At 43.8% G+C, this 16,591-nt stretch overlaps 1 protein-coding gene across 10 annotated transcripts in view; it reads left to right on the plus strand.

Annotated features, from left to right (window-relative positions):
• Nucleotides 1-2,438, plus strand: part of ZHX2 (zinc fingers and homeoboxes 2) — a 75,486-nt gene extending 73,048 nt beyond the window's left edge. For all 10 annotated transcript variants that reach the window (XM_069005413.1, XM_069005407.1, XM_069005409.1 and 7 more), the window contains one exon: nt 1,166-2,438. The gene's annotated coding sequence lies outside the window, so the exon portion shown is untranslated. The remainder of the gene's footprint in view (nt 1-1,165) is intronic.
• The last annotated feature ends 14,153 nt before the right edge of the window (nt 2,439-16,591 follow it).

Below are 16,591 nucleotides of genomic sequence, written 5' to 3' on the forward strand. Positions count from 1 at the left end.
AAAGCTCACTATAGTGTCTGTTGCTGGTGCTGGGCTCCAAGTCAGCATCCTAAAGTAAGTCAGCATGGAATTGACCAGTGGTTTTTGCAGAATTCAGGTCACCCTTAAACATTCAAGGGAATGAGGCTGAAGTAGGGAGGACATGCTTTTTCCCCTGAAACCAGTGAGGTGCATTAGAGACCCATGCTCTAATGTAATGAAGGATTTCAGAGGGAGAAGCAAAACCCAGTGCAGCAATTAAAATTTTCCAGTGAGTCAGGAGGAACAGGGGCCTGTGTGGGAAGGTCTCGAGGATAGGGGGAGGACTTTTCCCCTTGATGTTGGTGCAAGCCTATTGCCTTTTCCTGGGCTTGACTGCATTGCTTTCTGCATTGCAGATGCCAGATAGAGCTCACTGCTTTTGTGGGAAATAACAGACCAGATAGCAACATCCACAAGAGGTGTGAAATAACAAGTCAGCTCAGGTTTCAGTGAGCACTGCTGCAGGGTGGATGAGGAGGATGTTTGTACTTCTTGCACGTTCACACCTCAGTGTGGTAAAACTGAGCATAATCCCTGTCATAGAGCCCTTGCTTTTTGCTGGAAACTGGGGATACCTGTGAAGTGGTGGCTATTTGAAGGCTGGGTATTGAGGGGTCATTTTTTAATCTCTGGTCCACTGTGCAGCCTTTTTGTAAGTGCAGGAGTCCTAGCAGAACCAGGAAGCTGCTCTGCAGAGCACAAGCACATCCTTTTTCCATTGTCATGTAGTTTGTATAATTTTCTAAAATCATGAAAAACAAAAAGTATTATGAGGGGATTAACTGGGGGAGAAAGACCTGAAGTCTTCTTGGCTTTAGCACCGTCTGTCCTGTGGTTGCGAAGTAGTTGCCCCAAACACGTGCGTGCATCATCTTTGAGTCAGTGTGAGAACCTGCCTGAGCTAAGGCTGGACCATATATCCCTGTTAGAAATCTGTAGGGGATTATTAGCTGGGTGTTAACATGCAGCAAAAATCCAACACCCTACCACATGAGGCTGTGATAAGGATAGGCCTCAGGGTACAGTTAACACAAAACAGTGTTACCATATGTGCAGGGATGTAAACCAGATGTCATCTTAGTTAACAGCTCAAACAGTTCATAGTGCCTTAAAAAATAACATGCTGCTGTTATAATTTTTGCAGGGGTACTCCTCAGCTACACTGTCCTGATGTTGAAGGGGAAATGCTGCCTGAAAATAGAAGAAAACTCTATTTTCCTGCCTGGGTGAGAGAGTGTGTTGTGACTCCCAAGTCTCAAACTGTGCTTGTGGAGGCACAGTGAGAAATACTCTCATGGAGCATCATCATGGAATTGTTGATAGTGCCAAAGTCCTACTACTGCATTACAAAAGAGAAGAAAGAAAGAGGAAAAGGTCCTTGTACATAGGTTTCTCTTAGTTTCTCTCCCACCCACTTTCCTGCTCAGCCTCTTCCTCTACTGGAACAGATTTGTACAACATAAAAATTTTGTTAATTTTTTTAATAGGTGCAAGCTATTCTTGCATATAATGCAATTGAGAAATTTTGGGGTTGGTTGGGGGGAGGGAAGTGTCTTTTGTGGAGGAGGGAGAGGAGATTTTTTTTTTTTTTCCTGAAGTGTTTTAAGAAAGAGTTGCAATCTTTTGGAGTTGTCTTGGTGCAGATCAACACCTGAGCCCAGATCCCCACCCTGGTTTACATTTCAGACCAGTTAAATATGTTCTGGAGCGGTGGGGTTTGTTTTTTTTTTTCTCGTCTTGCTTTGACTTTTTTGTTTTGTTCTATGGCCACCTGCTACTGGTTGAAGTATTTAAATCTCTGCTTTTCCATGCTCCTACAAGGCAAGTCTTCTCCAGCTCCTGTACTTCACTTTTCACCAGCCAGCCCCAGCTGTGGGTCTCTGAAGATTTGGCTAGAATGCCTTTTTTTGGTTATTGGTTTGGTTTTGGGGGTTTTTTTAGCACTTTTTGTTTAAACATGCAGTACAACTCCCAGAGGGGTTGGAGCGAGGAAATCAAGATGCTTCATAATCCAAACTTGTTTGTGTTTCTGTGGCTGGTACAGCGATGGACACCATAACCAGCAGTCTGCCCTCCAGCTTTAGACATTGTAGCACACAACAGAAGTTTCTTATTAACCCTTGCCACTAAATTTTTAGGTGACTCCTAGGTTCCTGAGTGCACTTTTTTTCAAATACTGCTAATTTGGATTTGCATGGGGGTGTCTGTGCACATGTGAGGAGGGAACTGAGGGAGAGCAGGAGCCTAGGTGCAAGAGCCGTCCAGTGCGTTCCTCTGCCGTGCTGGGTTTGGAAAACTTGCCCACCTTTCAGTACGCTGCACAAATAGGATGCCAGGGAGTTTGCATAAATCCAACTTTTCTAACTTGTTGCTCATTTGTTGTAACTCAATAAAACAAAGGCTAAAAATTTTGGTAACCTTTTTCTCAACTCTTTTATTTTACTTTAAAATAAAAAAAATAAACACCCCCCCCCCCCCCCAAAAAAAAAACAACCAAACTCAGCCCAAACTTTGTGCATGGGAGCTTGATTCTTTAGAGGTGTGATGAGGGGTTTAACTAGTTTTGCAATATTTGGCTTGGCAAATACTAACCAGATTAAAGTGAACTCAGTGAGTATTGATGTTTATACCACCCTATCAGTCAGCTCTTTCCTGCAGGAGGGATTTAGATAGTGCCTGGGAACAGCCTTTGGGGAACACCTTTTATTTTGATTGCAGTTACAAACTGAATGAATGAATGAATGAAACCACCCCAGGTGACTCACCCATATGTAGTTATTTTTATTAATCATCGGCACAACATATAAGTGTAGAGGGAGGTTTGCAGTGGGTGGCAATAAGTGCCTTTCCTTACAATAAAGTTGTCTGGTTCATTGCTGAAGAGGAGTGAGTGGATGGGGCAGCACTTTGCTTACTGCATTTGTGTGTCACAAGGCAATAGCAAAAGATGGGAAAGTGACATCAGCTCCTCCCAGGACAAAGGCTGCCAGACAGGGAGCATGGACATGTCTTGTCACACACGGCTCAGATGTTCATCTGCAGGGTGGAGGCAGATGCCTTTGTAGTCATGGATGCACAGTTCAGGTGACGAAAAAGAAAATGCATCTGAAGGTGCTTGTCCAACTCCAAAGTTGTAACTGAAACTAATTGACACTTTTGTTCACATTGCTTATATGAAAGGGTGGTAATATTTTAATTGTCCTTAAGAAGTTTGTAGCAGCCACTTGATGGCTTAATATTCCAGTTTGCATCTCTCCTGTCTGATGTGTGTAGTACATCTGTGTGTTTGGAGCACTGACCTACTTTTCTTAACTAGCAGTGCTCCCAGGAAGCTCAGCGAGAGGTTTAGGAAGAACAAGACCCTCCTGGGTTTTTCTGTATTTGTACATCCCAGATACGGTGGGATTAGGGCACAGGACTGGGGCTCTTTAAGATCTCTGCGATTCAAATAAAACAATAGCAGTGGCCCTGCAGTCTGTCATCATGCAGATAATAAGGCTGAAGCTGTCCCCCAGCAAACAGCCTGGCCAAGGACTGGCACGGCCTTTGCCAGCGTGGGCAGCCTGGCGGCACTGAGGGGGTTTCTGCAGGCAGGTTCTGGTGTGGGATCAAACCTTCAGCCCTCAGGAAAGCCGAGCCCAGGACCTCTTCTGTGTGAGCTTAAAGCAACCCAGGTCCCCACAGAGGTTGCTTCAGTGTGGCTGCCGGAATGGGTTCAGGAGCCGGCCATTGGAAGCAGGCTTTGTTTTTAATTAATACAGACGCAGTGACTGCGTTTCTAGGAGAGTCCAAGCGGCGAGGGACAATCGGGACATTGTTTGTGCACGGCAGCCATTAGGGACGGCCGGGGCCTTGGGGTTGCGTTGCACACGATGAAAACAGGCTGCTGACACGGAGTTTCCTCCCACACAGCCCTGCATCCCCGGAGCCTGCCGCTGGCACCACGGCGAGCAGGGCCTGTCCGGCAAAGTCCTGCAGCGAGGAGGCGGCCCAGGACAGCCTTGCCTGGGCAGGGTCCCCCAGCACCAGCAGCCCCTGCTGCTCAGGTGTTGACTGATGTTTTTCACAGTGCATTTTAACCTAAGTGTTGACATTTTCTAATCAGAAGAAATGTAGTTAAACACAAAAAATAAATCAGATTTTTAAACTTGTGAAACACTTTTAAAAATTGTGGCTTGTAGAAAAACCCATGGCTGGGAAGTCGGTAACAAATTAGGTGGCCTCTACTTTTTTGTCTTATTTTTGCTGACAAGAGGATGGATTTTCATTATATGCACACATTACTTCTCCTGCTTGATCCATAAGATGCTGGGAAGCTCTTTGCTGGTCTTAGAGATCTGGGGACTCCAAGTAAACAATTTAGACAGGTCAGACAGAAGCCTTATTAAATGTGAATAGTGAGAGACCACAGATGACAGAGAAGAGCATGACAGAATAGTTTGGATCACAAGGATCCAAACTTAAAGATCATGTCATTCAACACCACTGCACTAGGCAGGGACATCTTTCACTAAATCAGGTGGCTCAAAGCCCCATTTAACCAAGCCTTGGGAACTTCTGAGGCAGCAGCTTAAGCAACTATAAATTCCCTGCAGTCTACACGATTCAGTTCCGTTTTCTCAAATACTGGATTTTTTTAAGGAAGAAAAGAAAAAAAAAAAAGCTTTTCACTTTTCAATCACAATTCTGCAGCGGCACCATTTCTAACCTCAAATCTCCAATTCTGACCTTTGGGAATTTCATTTAATGTGTCACTTTGAAAGTCAGCCAGTGAGTGGTGCAAGAAACCTGCACCTGCAAGGTGAAAACTCGGCAGTTGCAGGGATCACTCTAGGAAGAAGGCGTATCCCAGCACCACGTGGACCAGTACAAACTGGAAGGAAAGTGCTGGGTTATACAAGAAATCTGAGTGATCATGAGCAGAAATTATAATTATGTGATGATAATTTAAAAATCTAGAGAAATACGCAGGTAAAGTGGCAACCAAGATAAGTAATATTTATGCACTATATTTGCCGTCAGCAGAAATTTAACCACTTAAGCATTCCTAGTCTTCTTGCAGCCCGCAGATATTCTTAGGTGGCAAAAAGACTCATTCTGAAACCTTACCAGCTTATGGAAAGAGGAATAAATTTCAGAAGAACATAAGGCAACATTGTAGGAAGTCCATTTGGCATCTTGTTAGCAAGGAAAAAGCACACCGGCGATGGAAAGGAACTTTTTTACTGTCTGCTGGGTAAAAAGAGAGATCTGAGAAGGAAATCTTCTGTACTCATTTGGTCAGAGACTAATGGAAAGCAGTTATGAATGGGGCCTGTGGCTCTTGAGTAACACTGAAAATATTCATAATACAGCAGGAAAAGTGAATGCATGTGAGATATGCAGTGAAGGAATGAAAAAGCAGCATAAAAAGCACCAGGCAGGGTTTCTCGGGTGTTATGCAGTTGAACCATATCCCAATCAGATTATTGCAAGCTCTGGTGAGGACAGAGGTAAGAGCTGAGTGACCAGGTAATTGTCAGAGCAAATCACACAGCATGTCTTGGGCACAGCAAGCAAAAGCAGGGGGTCTATGGTTTTCTTACTTCCCTCAAACTGATGCACCAAAATGGTAGTTCCAATTATATTAAAATTCTCATCATTTACATGTACCTAACACATCCAGCAAGCTGGCTCAGGCACAGTAAATGGGACAACTTTGTAGCTTCCTCAGTATACAAACTCACCCTCACCTTCCTCTTGTTTAATCTTTCTTAAAAGTCTAGATCATCCCAGTGCAATATATCATGTAAAATTTAGTGTGGAGCAATTTTAATCTAAAAAACAATAAAGGAATAGTAGCATTAACCCAACTTTATGGACAGAGAAACTGAGATGTACGTAGATATTCACAAGAGTAAATGTGTTAAGGCAAGAGTTCAGTTTGGCCTTGTCTTGACTCCTCAGCAGGGAAGCTTCATTTTATATTTGTATCAAATCATTGCTGTTTCATTGGCATTTCTAAGCCTCTCCCTCAAAGCCTTTCCCTCTACAAGAGGCAAAGGCACAAGGGAAGAAATGAGCAGGCTGGGACTGGGGCTTTTCAGAGACCCTCATCCCACACAGTCCTGCCAGGACATGTGTCTTCTCCAGCCCAACTCTCCAGGCAAAGCTTTCACCTTCCTGCCTTAATTCCTTCCACCTTTAAGTCTCTTCCTGAACATCCTCCATCCAACTTTTTCTCGAGACCCATTTTGGGGGGTGTTGTGGTTTAACCCCAGCTGGCACCTCAGCCCCACACAGCTGCTCACTCACTCCCTCTCAACTGGATGGGGAAGAGAATTGGGAGGGTAAAAGTGGGAAAACTCATGGATTGAGATAAAGACAGTTTAATAAGTAAAGCTAAAGCCACGTACACAAAGCAAAACACGGAATTCATTGAGCACATCCCATGGGCAGGCAGGTGTTCAGGCATTGCCAGGAGAACAGCGCCCCTATCACGCGTAACAACGACTTGGGAAAACAAACACCTTCACTCCAAATATCCCACTCTTCCTTCTTCCACAGCTTTTACTGCTGAGGATGACCAATGCTTTGGGATATTACAGAATTCATAGAGCAGTCTGAGTTGGAAGGGACCTTGCTATATTCAACTCAATGAAGCACGAATCCAAAACATACCCCCAAAACCAGGTACTGTAAAGAAAATTAACTCTACCACAGCCAAAACCAGCACAGGGGACCCCAGGGGGAGGTGCCAGGTGCTCCCCCCAGCCTGGGTAGCATTTCTGGCCATTGCTGCAGCTGCTCTTTTATTCCCACACAGAGGGAATTTCTTCTTCCATTACAGTATGAGGTCACAGCGTGCCAAGGGGTGCTTTAAAAACAAATCAGCATGTGCAATTAAACCCCTCATGGTTTAAAGAGCATTATCTCCTCAGACCAAGAGGAATGGAACCATTCAGCCTCTTTGGCCTCTCTGAACCACTCACACCAAGTCATTAACACCAAAAGACTTTGCTATGCAGTGGCACGTAACATATATCTGAACCTAAATGTTCAAATATTCGTATTTTGCTTTTTAAGTCTTCCCATCACCCCAGCAGTCCCTCTAAGCATTGGGTCAGGAATTTAAATCAGCACTGATTTTGATTGATTGCTATAGTTATTCATTATTATTTGTGACACATTTGGAGATGGCCACTACACATGCTAAGAGCAAGGGGACACAACTGGAGCATCTGCTACAGAAATAGGATGCCAGAGGTTTAGGCACTGTCAGCCCCATTATACAGAGGGTGAGTAGAAATACCCCAGATTGGGAAGCACAGCTCCAAACCTCTTCTCCAGCCCAAATTCAGATACCACCAGACTTCAACCACAACTGAGCAAACAGCAGGCAAAGAGCACTTGCGTTGGGGTGAGGGTCCAGGACTTTGACCCAGTATGGCCCAGGTGAAGAGTCCAGAGCCAGGAGTGCAAGCCAAGACCTATTCCTACATCTGAAGGTTGGCATGCTCTAAGGCTGCTTTATTAGGAATTTAAACAAAAGGAATTTTAATCTTTTTTTTTTCTTTTTAATACCAGCAGTTGAATAGGGAGGGGGAATGGAAATTTTAACACAAAGCACAAACACTGAAGGTCATGGAGAGGCAAGGAAGACATTGTCTCCAGTAATACTAAAACGAAGACCAACCCTGCTGTATCAGAGCAAAAAAAATGAATACTTCTTTTGATTGGGAAGAAAGTTTCTCCATGCCTGGTTGCAGTGCAGCTTTACACATCAGAGACTGCTGCAGCTGAGAGCAAGGAGAATTAATTGCTTTGCTTTTTGAAGCATGGACTGCTCTGCTCTGTTGTGCCAGCTTCAAGAACGATAAGTGCTTATCCAAAGAGCACAGTTTTGTCCTCTGGCGTGGGAGTTTTGCCTGTCTAAATCACAGGAGGCTGCTGAATCTTTGTTTTGTTTTCTTCATACTTGGCCTGCACTTGAACCTGGACATCACCACTCTCTTTTCAGACTCACAGAGAGTAATTTTGTGCCATCTGAGGGAGGGACACTGGACTGAGGACTGTGCTGGCCACGAAGTGCCATGGTGTCACTGTGCTCAGCACTGTCCCAGAGTGGGGCTGCTGCCACCACGGCACATCACAGCCCCTCAGCACAGACAAGGCTTTGCCAAATGGAAATTTATCTCCAAATCACCCCCTCTCAGAGGATTTTGCTTTCATAGAATCATAGACTAGCTGAATTGGAAGGGACCCATCAGGATCATTGAGTCCAATTCCTGGCCCTGCACAGGGCATTTAAGAATCACAACCTGCGCCTGAGTTTCAAGGGCATTTCAGCATCTAAACAAAAGCCAAGTCAACCTGTAAAAGTCAACACCTCTCCCTGAGGGAGCAAGCAGGTGGTGGCACTGAAGAATGTCTTCAGCACTTTGTCCTCAACTAGGCAGTAGCAGAATAGGCTTTTTGATAATGTGTTTGGCCTTTCAGGGTGTTGAATTATTTTCTTGAGCCTCTTACACCTCCCACCCCTGCTTATCCATTTAGAAGGTGATTTTTTTTATACAAGTGACTTGGGAACTGAAGTCATACAGGTTGATGAAGCTTTGCTCCTTTACTTACAAATAACTTACAGGTGGCCATTGGCAGGAGAGAAATGTTTTCACCCAGTAAAAGCACAACCCACTAATTCAGGGTAGCTGCAGATGCTGCTGCACTGACCTTCATCAGGCAAAACTACACAGTGTTTAAATTTTCACCGTGGTGTTGGCACCCCTTCTGAAAAAGAGCAGTTCCCACCTCTCCCAAAGCCACTGTTTGTGGCCATCTGCAGCTTCAGCTTGCCAGAGTCATAACTCCTAGTCTCCTCCTTATCCCAGCTTTTTGGCAAAAGCTGTTGATTTACCTAAACAGTTGCAAAGGAACCTAAGGACACAGGCATGGAGCAGCTTTTACACAAACAGCTCCTGCTGGCCTGTTGTAAAGACTCTTCCAGCAATACTCAGTGAACCTCATCCCAGTTCTCTGTAGAGCCAAAACTGATATCTCCTCAGCATCCTGCACACTGAAGTCCTTAACTCATCTTCACAGCCACAGCATTAATAATTTTTAAAAAGAAACCAACATTCCAAACATAAGACTAAATACAAGAGCTACTTACAGCTTATCAGGTCTTGTCATCCATTTCTTGATGCCAGGTAGAACTGCCTTATTTCCATGCCTTGCATAACTTACATTAATTTGATACTCCTGAACCACGGACACCAGCACCTAAGCAAGTCAAGGATCAAGCTGACAGATAGGAAAAATCAGCACTTCTTTTCAATCATGTTCTCCCTGAATTATCATATGCAGGTAAAAATTTCTTAATTGACACACATGCTTGTTCAACACTAGACCAGTCCTTCAAATATGACCCAGGCTAAGAGCTTCTTAAACCCATCACCATTCAGGTTGCAAGACAGATGTACAGGGGTGGGGAAAAAATAGTTATGCCTAAATGGTCTCTGTTTTAACTGCTATTCAAAAAGAGGGACTGTAGGTCCAAGGCACCAGTATAATTTTTCTTTCAAGTCCCTTCCCACCCTTGTTCCCCAGCTTTTTACCAGGGCTGCAGTGCCAGTCAGTGGCTGTTTTTCTGGCAAACACATAGCAAAACTGAAGCCTGACATACAGTGGCATACTCAGAAAAAAATGCAAGTCTACAAAATGGCCCTCATTTATTGGCTTTACAATTGCTCCCTGCCCAGCAAGGAACATCTAAGAGCAAGCTTACCTTTTGGCATTTACTTAACAAAGCTTGCAATTTTAAGATACTACTCTGAAAAGGAAAAAGATTAAATTTTCATAGGTCAGATAGCAAGTGATTTGGCCCACAGATTAATTTACACCTCAGGTCAAAAAAAAGCAAAGCAGTGACACAGCGAGGTACATATCCAGCGTAAATGATCTTGGCAGTGGCAACAGTGCTGAGTTAAAGATCACCAAAGGTGAGGGAGATGCCACGTGCTGTCCTGCCCCTCCTCTGGCTAGAGGGGACACACAGCCCTGCCCCACTGTCCCAGACCCTGCTGACCAACTGGTCCAGGGCAGAGTGTTCCACTGAAGTCCCCAGAGATCGAGCAGGAACGAGCCCTTCTCAATGCATTAAAAACCAGATCAACCCAGAGTGCAAATGAATTCCCTCTGGCCTTTCAGCTATGAGGGCATTAGGACTAAACTACTCTTAGACAGCCTTCCCCAGGGTCAGAGTCCTGCCTTCATAGTCACAGAGGAACAATAATTTTCCTTCTTCCTACTCTTTTCCCTAGGTTCCTCCTGCTTTTCCCGCTTCCTTCAGTAGCATGCCCATGCATCCTCTTCAGCATGGTTTTTCCTTTGAACAATGCAGCCAGGGGTCATGATTAATCACAGAGTTTTCCATACTCCATTTCCCTGCTCATTGTCCCATGCCACTTGTTGGGAACCTTATCTTTATTAGCTGCTCTTATCACAATTTGATTACACATTAACAGAAGCTCTCCTTACTCAGCAGGATTTCCTTGCGGCTTCAGAGGGCAGCTCTGTGGAATGAGCCAATCCACTGGAGCCAGCCTAGGAAGCCACTGATCTCATTCAAGATTCACAATGGGACACGGAAAGCTCTAGGACAACTTTGAGGAACTGGCAGGAGCAGGTTTAGAGGACAAAGACTTTCTATAGGGGAGTAGACACATTAGCTTATGTTGTTTGTATTCAATTATACAGTATATATTTGGGCCCGATGAGCTGTGCTCTAATAGCAGCTACAGAGCTGTCTGAGATCCTTCAGCACAGGGACTGCGTCCAGCTAAAACATCCCCCTGCCCACTTAGCTACTCAACCAGATAATACCGCCCTAGGGCCTGTTGTTATCTGTCTGCTTTTGAGAAATTGGACTGATACAGTTCCCAGAGATTTAGTAGACCTTCGAGGTGCAGTATCACCACACCTACACCTCCAATAGAGGATTTTTTCTCCTTTAATTCTACTATCACCTTGCCCAGGAAGGTTAGATGACACCAACTTGTATCAATTGCTTTTTCTCTTTCTTCTTTTCTTAAAAGATATGTTACACAGAGGAATCCACTATTTGGAAAGGACAGAATAATGTGTGCAAGAGGGGGGAAATGCTTTGTTAGAGATGAGAAAAGTAATTTCTTAACAAGTAGCTTTGTGAGCCCCACAAATCCATCTCTTGTGAAAGCAATGGTTCATCCACGGAGTCAGACTAGTACAACCTCCCAGTGTCAGACAGTCCAGGTGAGAAGCAAGCAGAGATCACCACTTGGGTAATCACAGATTCCCTTCTGTTTGGGAAGAGTGACATGTCTGCAATGACACTGCAATGACTACACACTCCCCTCTGCTCCCAAAACAGTCCATGCACATCTCCATGGGGTGGCTCTGAAGTACAGAAACAAGGAGAAGGTTTGGAGAAACCATTAGATGCTCAGTTACAACAGCTAGAAAAAGATTGGGTAAGAGCACAGAAACTCTTCTTCTGAAGCAGCACCTCCAAAAACTCATGTGGCATTTAAGGACAAGAACTCTTGAGTTAAACTAGTTACATTCATCAGATCATCTTAGAGAACAAATAGCTGATATCTGGAAAACAAAGATGGATGTAAGCAAGGGAAGAGGTATTAAACTGGTTATCACCAAAATGGGAGGAAATAAAAAAAGAGATTCATAATTTACTGCCTGCACGACAGTCAACAGAGAAGGCAAGAGAAGATTATAAATTGCTGTAAAACCAATATTGCTACTGCACACACGATTTTAAGGATCAAGACGCAACTTTTGAAAATGGTTTGAAGTTCTTTATATGTGATGGCTGTCACAGCAGGCAATGGGTCAGGAGTCCCTGTTACAGCCTGCTCGGCATTAAATTTGGCCCTAATGCTTTGAGCGTGGTTTCAAATGAAAAAGAAGGAAGGTAGATTGAAATGAAATAACACTACTCTAAAATATAGATGAAAACTAAAAATCAGATTGTAGCTACCCCAATGAGAGCAGCAGACATGCTAGGAAGCTTTCACCATGAATGCTGAAACTCTCTGCCAGAAGCTGCAGGTTCTTAAGCCCTTCCAGGTACTCCCTGCTCAGAGAGCAAAGGAGATAGAAACCTATTGACAGTGACTCAAGTGAAGCCTTTTTTCCAACATGCAAGTCTCATCTCAGACAAGAGCCATATAATTTTTTTTAAATTTTATTGCAGTGAAAAGCCCCCACCACCATAACACCTCTGGAAACAAAGTTTTGCCCCAATCAAAAAAGTAGGCTCTGATTTCAGCTTTTAAGGGTTGATTTGAACTTTAAAAGCAAACAGAAAACCCATCATACTTCCTATGCTAACTGAAATGTCATTTTAGAAATAAAAACCTGAAGCATTTCATCCTCATCAGTATCACTCAAATAAAATACTCTCATGTTGCAACCCCACCGCCCCACACACACCATTTCTTTGCAATCCTGTTCCAGTGAAACCTTACGTGCCATAGGCACACACAGGTCGGCTCTCCAGCTAAGAACCTCCCCTCTGCACACACCAAGGCGTTGCCCCTTTATTTTCAGATTAGGAGCCTTCCCTTCTACAGCCTTCAGGAGCAGCAGTTTTCATCGCAAGAGGCTATCCTGAAATACCCTGGGAAAGGCTGCACCCCAGAGGTGGCAAACCAGGACTCCCTCAAAATTACATGGCCAGTTCTTCATCCTTGTTTGTCCTATTCCCTCCTGGGTTGTACAACCTCACCAGTTCAACCCAGCCAACTAAGGAAAGTCAAATATATCAACCTTACTGTCAGGTCACACCCACTATTCCCTTTCCTCTTAGCTCACAAGGATTTTTTGGACATGTTTAGGTGTGCTGGTCTCCCTGGGGAGCCCCTGCCCCTGGCTATGTTCACCTTGTACTACCAAATCCAAAGCAGATGTTGGTACAGCTAGAGAGGAATGTCTGTTCCTGTGAACAAGCAAGGGCTGCACTTCAGTCTGAATATTGCTAAGACAGAAGCAAGACTGCAGAGTAGAAAAAAACCCAAATATTACTGTGCTGGATGATCCAGAAGTTTGAATTCTTACGAAATTTTTGCACTCCTGCTTGTAGATCCTGACCAGGATCTTCTAAGAACATCAATCCCTACAGATGTAATCTGGTTTCTGAATTTACACAACACAAGGACTGAAAAGAACAATAAAAGCTCTTTATGCCATCAGTTGCATAAAGCTCTGGGGTCTTCAGGCTTCTTGAAGCTGCCCCAGAATCTTTGCTTTATTTTTTCAACATTAATTTGATTTTGATCTAACATACCTTGGGGAAGAAGAGCAAGACAGAACAGAAAACATGACAAGATTAACTTTCCTACATGTTTATAAATTCAAAACCCCAAACCCTCTAGCAGCTGAGCTTCGAATCAGATTTTAAGAAAATTATTCTGTGTGTAAAAGCTCCAGAGTGAAAGTACCAAACCATTAACATTAGTTAAAGTTAACTCCTTAGCTTAAGTCCCTAAAACAAATAAGGCCAATGCCCAAGGCACACACATTCCATTTTCTTTTCCCAGTTGCTTAAATTCTTAACAGCAATAAGCACAGGCAATTCAGAGCCAACGGACAACTGCTAAGAAAGACAGGTAAAGGGATGTTACAGGCACGTGATCAAGACTCCCTTCCAGCCAAAGGCTCATCACTGAGGGCAGCTGGGGGTACACACACTAAGCAGTGTCTCCCTTTGCCCTTCCACCCACTGTGGGGTTAAGGATTCAATAGATGAGGACAGAGACAGCTGTTGCTTTTCTTTGCAGTCTGATCAGAGACTGCCACTTTCTGAGCCCATACTGCAGATATAAAAGCACTTTGAAAAACATTATTCCATCAATGAATAAAATCCCTGATTAATGTTTTTCCTTCCCATTCTCAAGTCCAGTTAAAAACACAACTTCTCAGCAACTTTAGATCCCTTCCTGAGTGATTAAAAGTATTTTTTCACCCAAAAAAAAGATACCTTAGGCTTCTCTACCTCATTCATATACCAACACCATACTACTTTCCTCAAAAAACAGAAGCCACATGTAACCCAAATTGCATTTCTCCATCACAGTACCTGTCCCCCACAGCCTGGGGCTATGAGCACACACCTGCACAAGCACCAGGAACTGAAGCAGTTTGGATTGCACTGCTCTGAGACCCTCTGTTCTATAGGAACCACACGGTGCAGGAGGGGCACTCTACAGACTGCAAAAGAGGGCAGCAGCCCCGGCAGCCTAACCCTTCATGTGCCCTCTGTGACTGAACTCCATATCCCACAGCCCGAGGGAGGTTTTACAGCACCAACACTGAGCAGTGCCAGGCCAGTCAGTCTTAATGAAGACAAGTGCTACAGAAAGCCTGTCCAGTTGGAGTGGGTGAGGAAGCTTTGATATTAAAGCAAGCTGAGGCATCTGTTAGGGTTAGCTAGTAACTAGCCTGGTGGTCATTATGGAGGGCTAACTGATACACTAACTTGAAAACAAAGGGAAACAAACTACAAAGAAACTTCCTCCATTTAACTAAATGCCAAAAGGTGACTTCAACTCTGGAGTGTGAAGCAGCTTGACAAGCCCAAGGGTTGGCACAGGCATCCTCACACCACCAGGGACAATGGCAAGTCAATGAAACCATTAATAGAGGGATCCACCTGCTGTCCTTTAATCCACAGCCAGTCCACGGACTAAATACACACATCCTCTTAAGAAATACTTGTAAATATTCAAATACAAGAGGACTACTTCCAATGGTTTTGATTTTAAACACTACCTCCCGTGGCCATGATCCTCCTCACAAAGGGTTAGGATCAGTCTGGCAGTCAGAGAAACGTGGCCTTAAAATGTGATTTGATTCTAATGGCATTTTGGAAGTGCTTTGTCCTTTGGAGAAGGGGCAAAATAAAAAAAAAAAAAAAAGAGGCACCAGAATTAAGGTTTCATCATCACTTTCTCCCTCCCCCCCCACCCAACATCAACAAGATTCTGCAGAAGCCTTGCCAGCATCCCACAGCTACAGCTCTTTTATGCACTTTTGCTCCCAAATAGTGTAATCACCCCTAGATCCTGCTCCAGATGATGAAAGGGTGAGCCATGGCTGCAAATGGAACTCCTTTCATCACCTGAACAGTGTGCTTGACAAACACAAGCAGCTGAAGTGTTCTCATCTTTTCAATCCTAGAGAACAGCACATCATCACCTTTTAGATGTAAGTACTTCTGCCTAACATGCACATATTACAGTATTTAGCTTAATTAATCAAATCATGACAACAGACTCAATTCTGAACTTCACATTATTACTATCATCCATGGCAAAATAAGAATCTAGGGATGCTTAGAACAGTAAAAACCATTTACTGGTGCAGGCGATGGCAATGCTAAGAACATCTTCACCAAAATTAGTGCTCTGTCACACTATGGCAAGTTCAGATTGATCCATCATCCTAAGTCTAGCACAGAACAAGGGAGAGTATGAATCATCTTAATTTTATGGATGCAGAACAGGATTACAAAGCCATTACAAAGTGATTTGTTGTACCAGAAGCTGCAGAGTGTAAACTAGTGTGTATCTCTCCAGCTCGCTACCTGAACCATCAAGGCAAAGCAATCTTCCTCCTTGATAAGGTACACAGCAATACATAAACACAGAAAGAATCTTTTGTTGTAGTGCAAACAATATTCTCCCCTGAAAATGAAAGACTCTTAAGTTTTCCTAATGCAACCATTGGATGACAACAGATCATTTCTTATTAAGCCACTGGAACACCACATCACTGAGCTGTGCTGAGAGAGGAGCTGTCGCCAAGATAAAGCGACAGGAATGAAAGATTAAGCATTTGATTTCATATTCTTAGCTCTTCTGCTGACTCTTTATGCAGCTGGAAAAAAAATCAAAAGGCACACACTTGCCATGCTATTCTATTTAGTATGGACCCAGCCTTCCCAGTTCAAGGAGCACAACTAATTCATACAGTGCTTTATGTACCAAGTCCATGATTTTCCTTAATGCCACTATGGTAACAAACAGGGAAAGTGCAGTCGGATGAACGTTGAGGGCCGAAGAGTCATTCAGAGGATGCCCAAGGTGTCCATCTCCAAATGAGTAAGGTAAGAGCCTCAAAAGGAATTCTGGCAGCTGTGCACATCAGTCTGGACAGAGAGGGTATTGCAGAATTCCAAGCTTACCTCTGAAAAAGCAATCTGTATCAATCCCACAAAGTTTGAGGGTGAGTAGAAGAATGCTTTCTCCCAGAGGACAAAGGACTAATAACCAAGTATACAAAAACCAGCTATACAATAGCCCAGGAAGGACACAGTCTGTCAAAACTCATGGTATAAACAGAGACAAAGAAAATGCCTTTATGATTTTGCAACTGATCAGAGAAGACAAGACTCCCACCCAAAAGCATGTCATTTTCTTGAGTACTTTTATCAACAGCAGGAGATGGTGTCACAGTGTAGCTGTCAGACAATACCCATGGACCTGCAGATCACAAGGCTTGTCTTAAGCTGAAATATGATTTAGCAAAACAAAGACAG

This window comes from Aphelocoma coerulescens, chromosome 2, assembly GCF_041296385.1.
Source record: "Aphelocoma coerulescens isolate FSJ_1873_10779 chromosome 2, UR_Acoe_1.0, whole genome shotgun sequence".
NCBI lineage: Eukaryota > Metazoa > Chordata > Aves > Passeriformes > Corvidae > Aphelocoma > Aphelocoma coerulescens.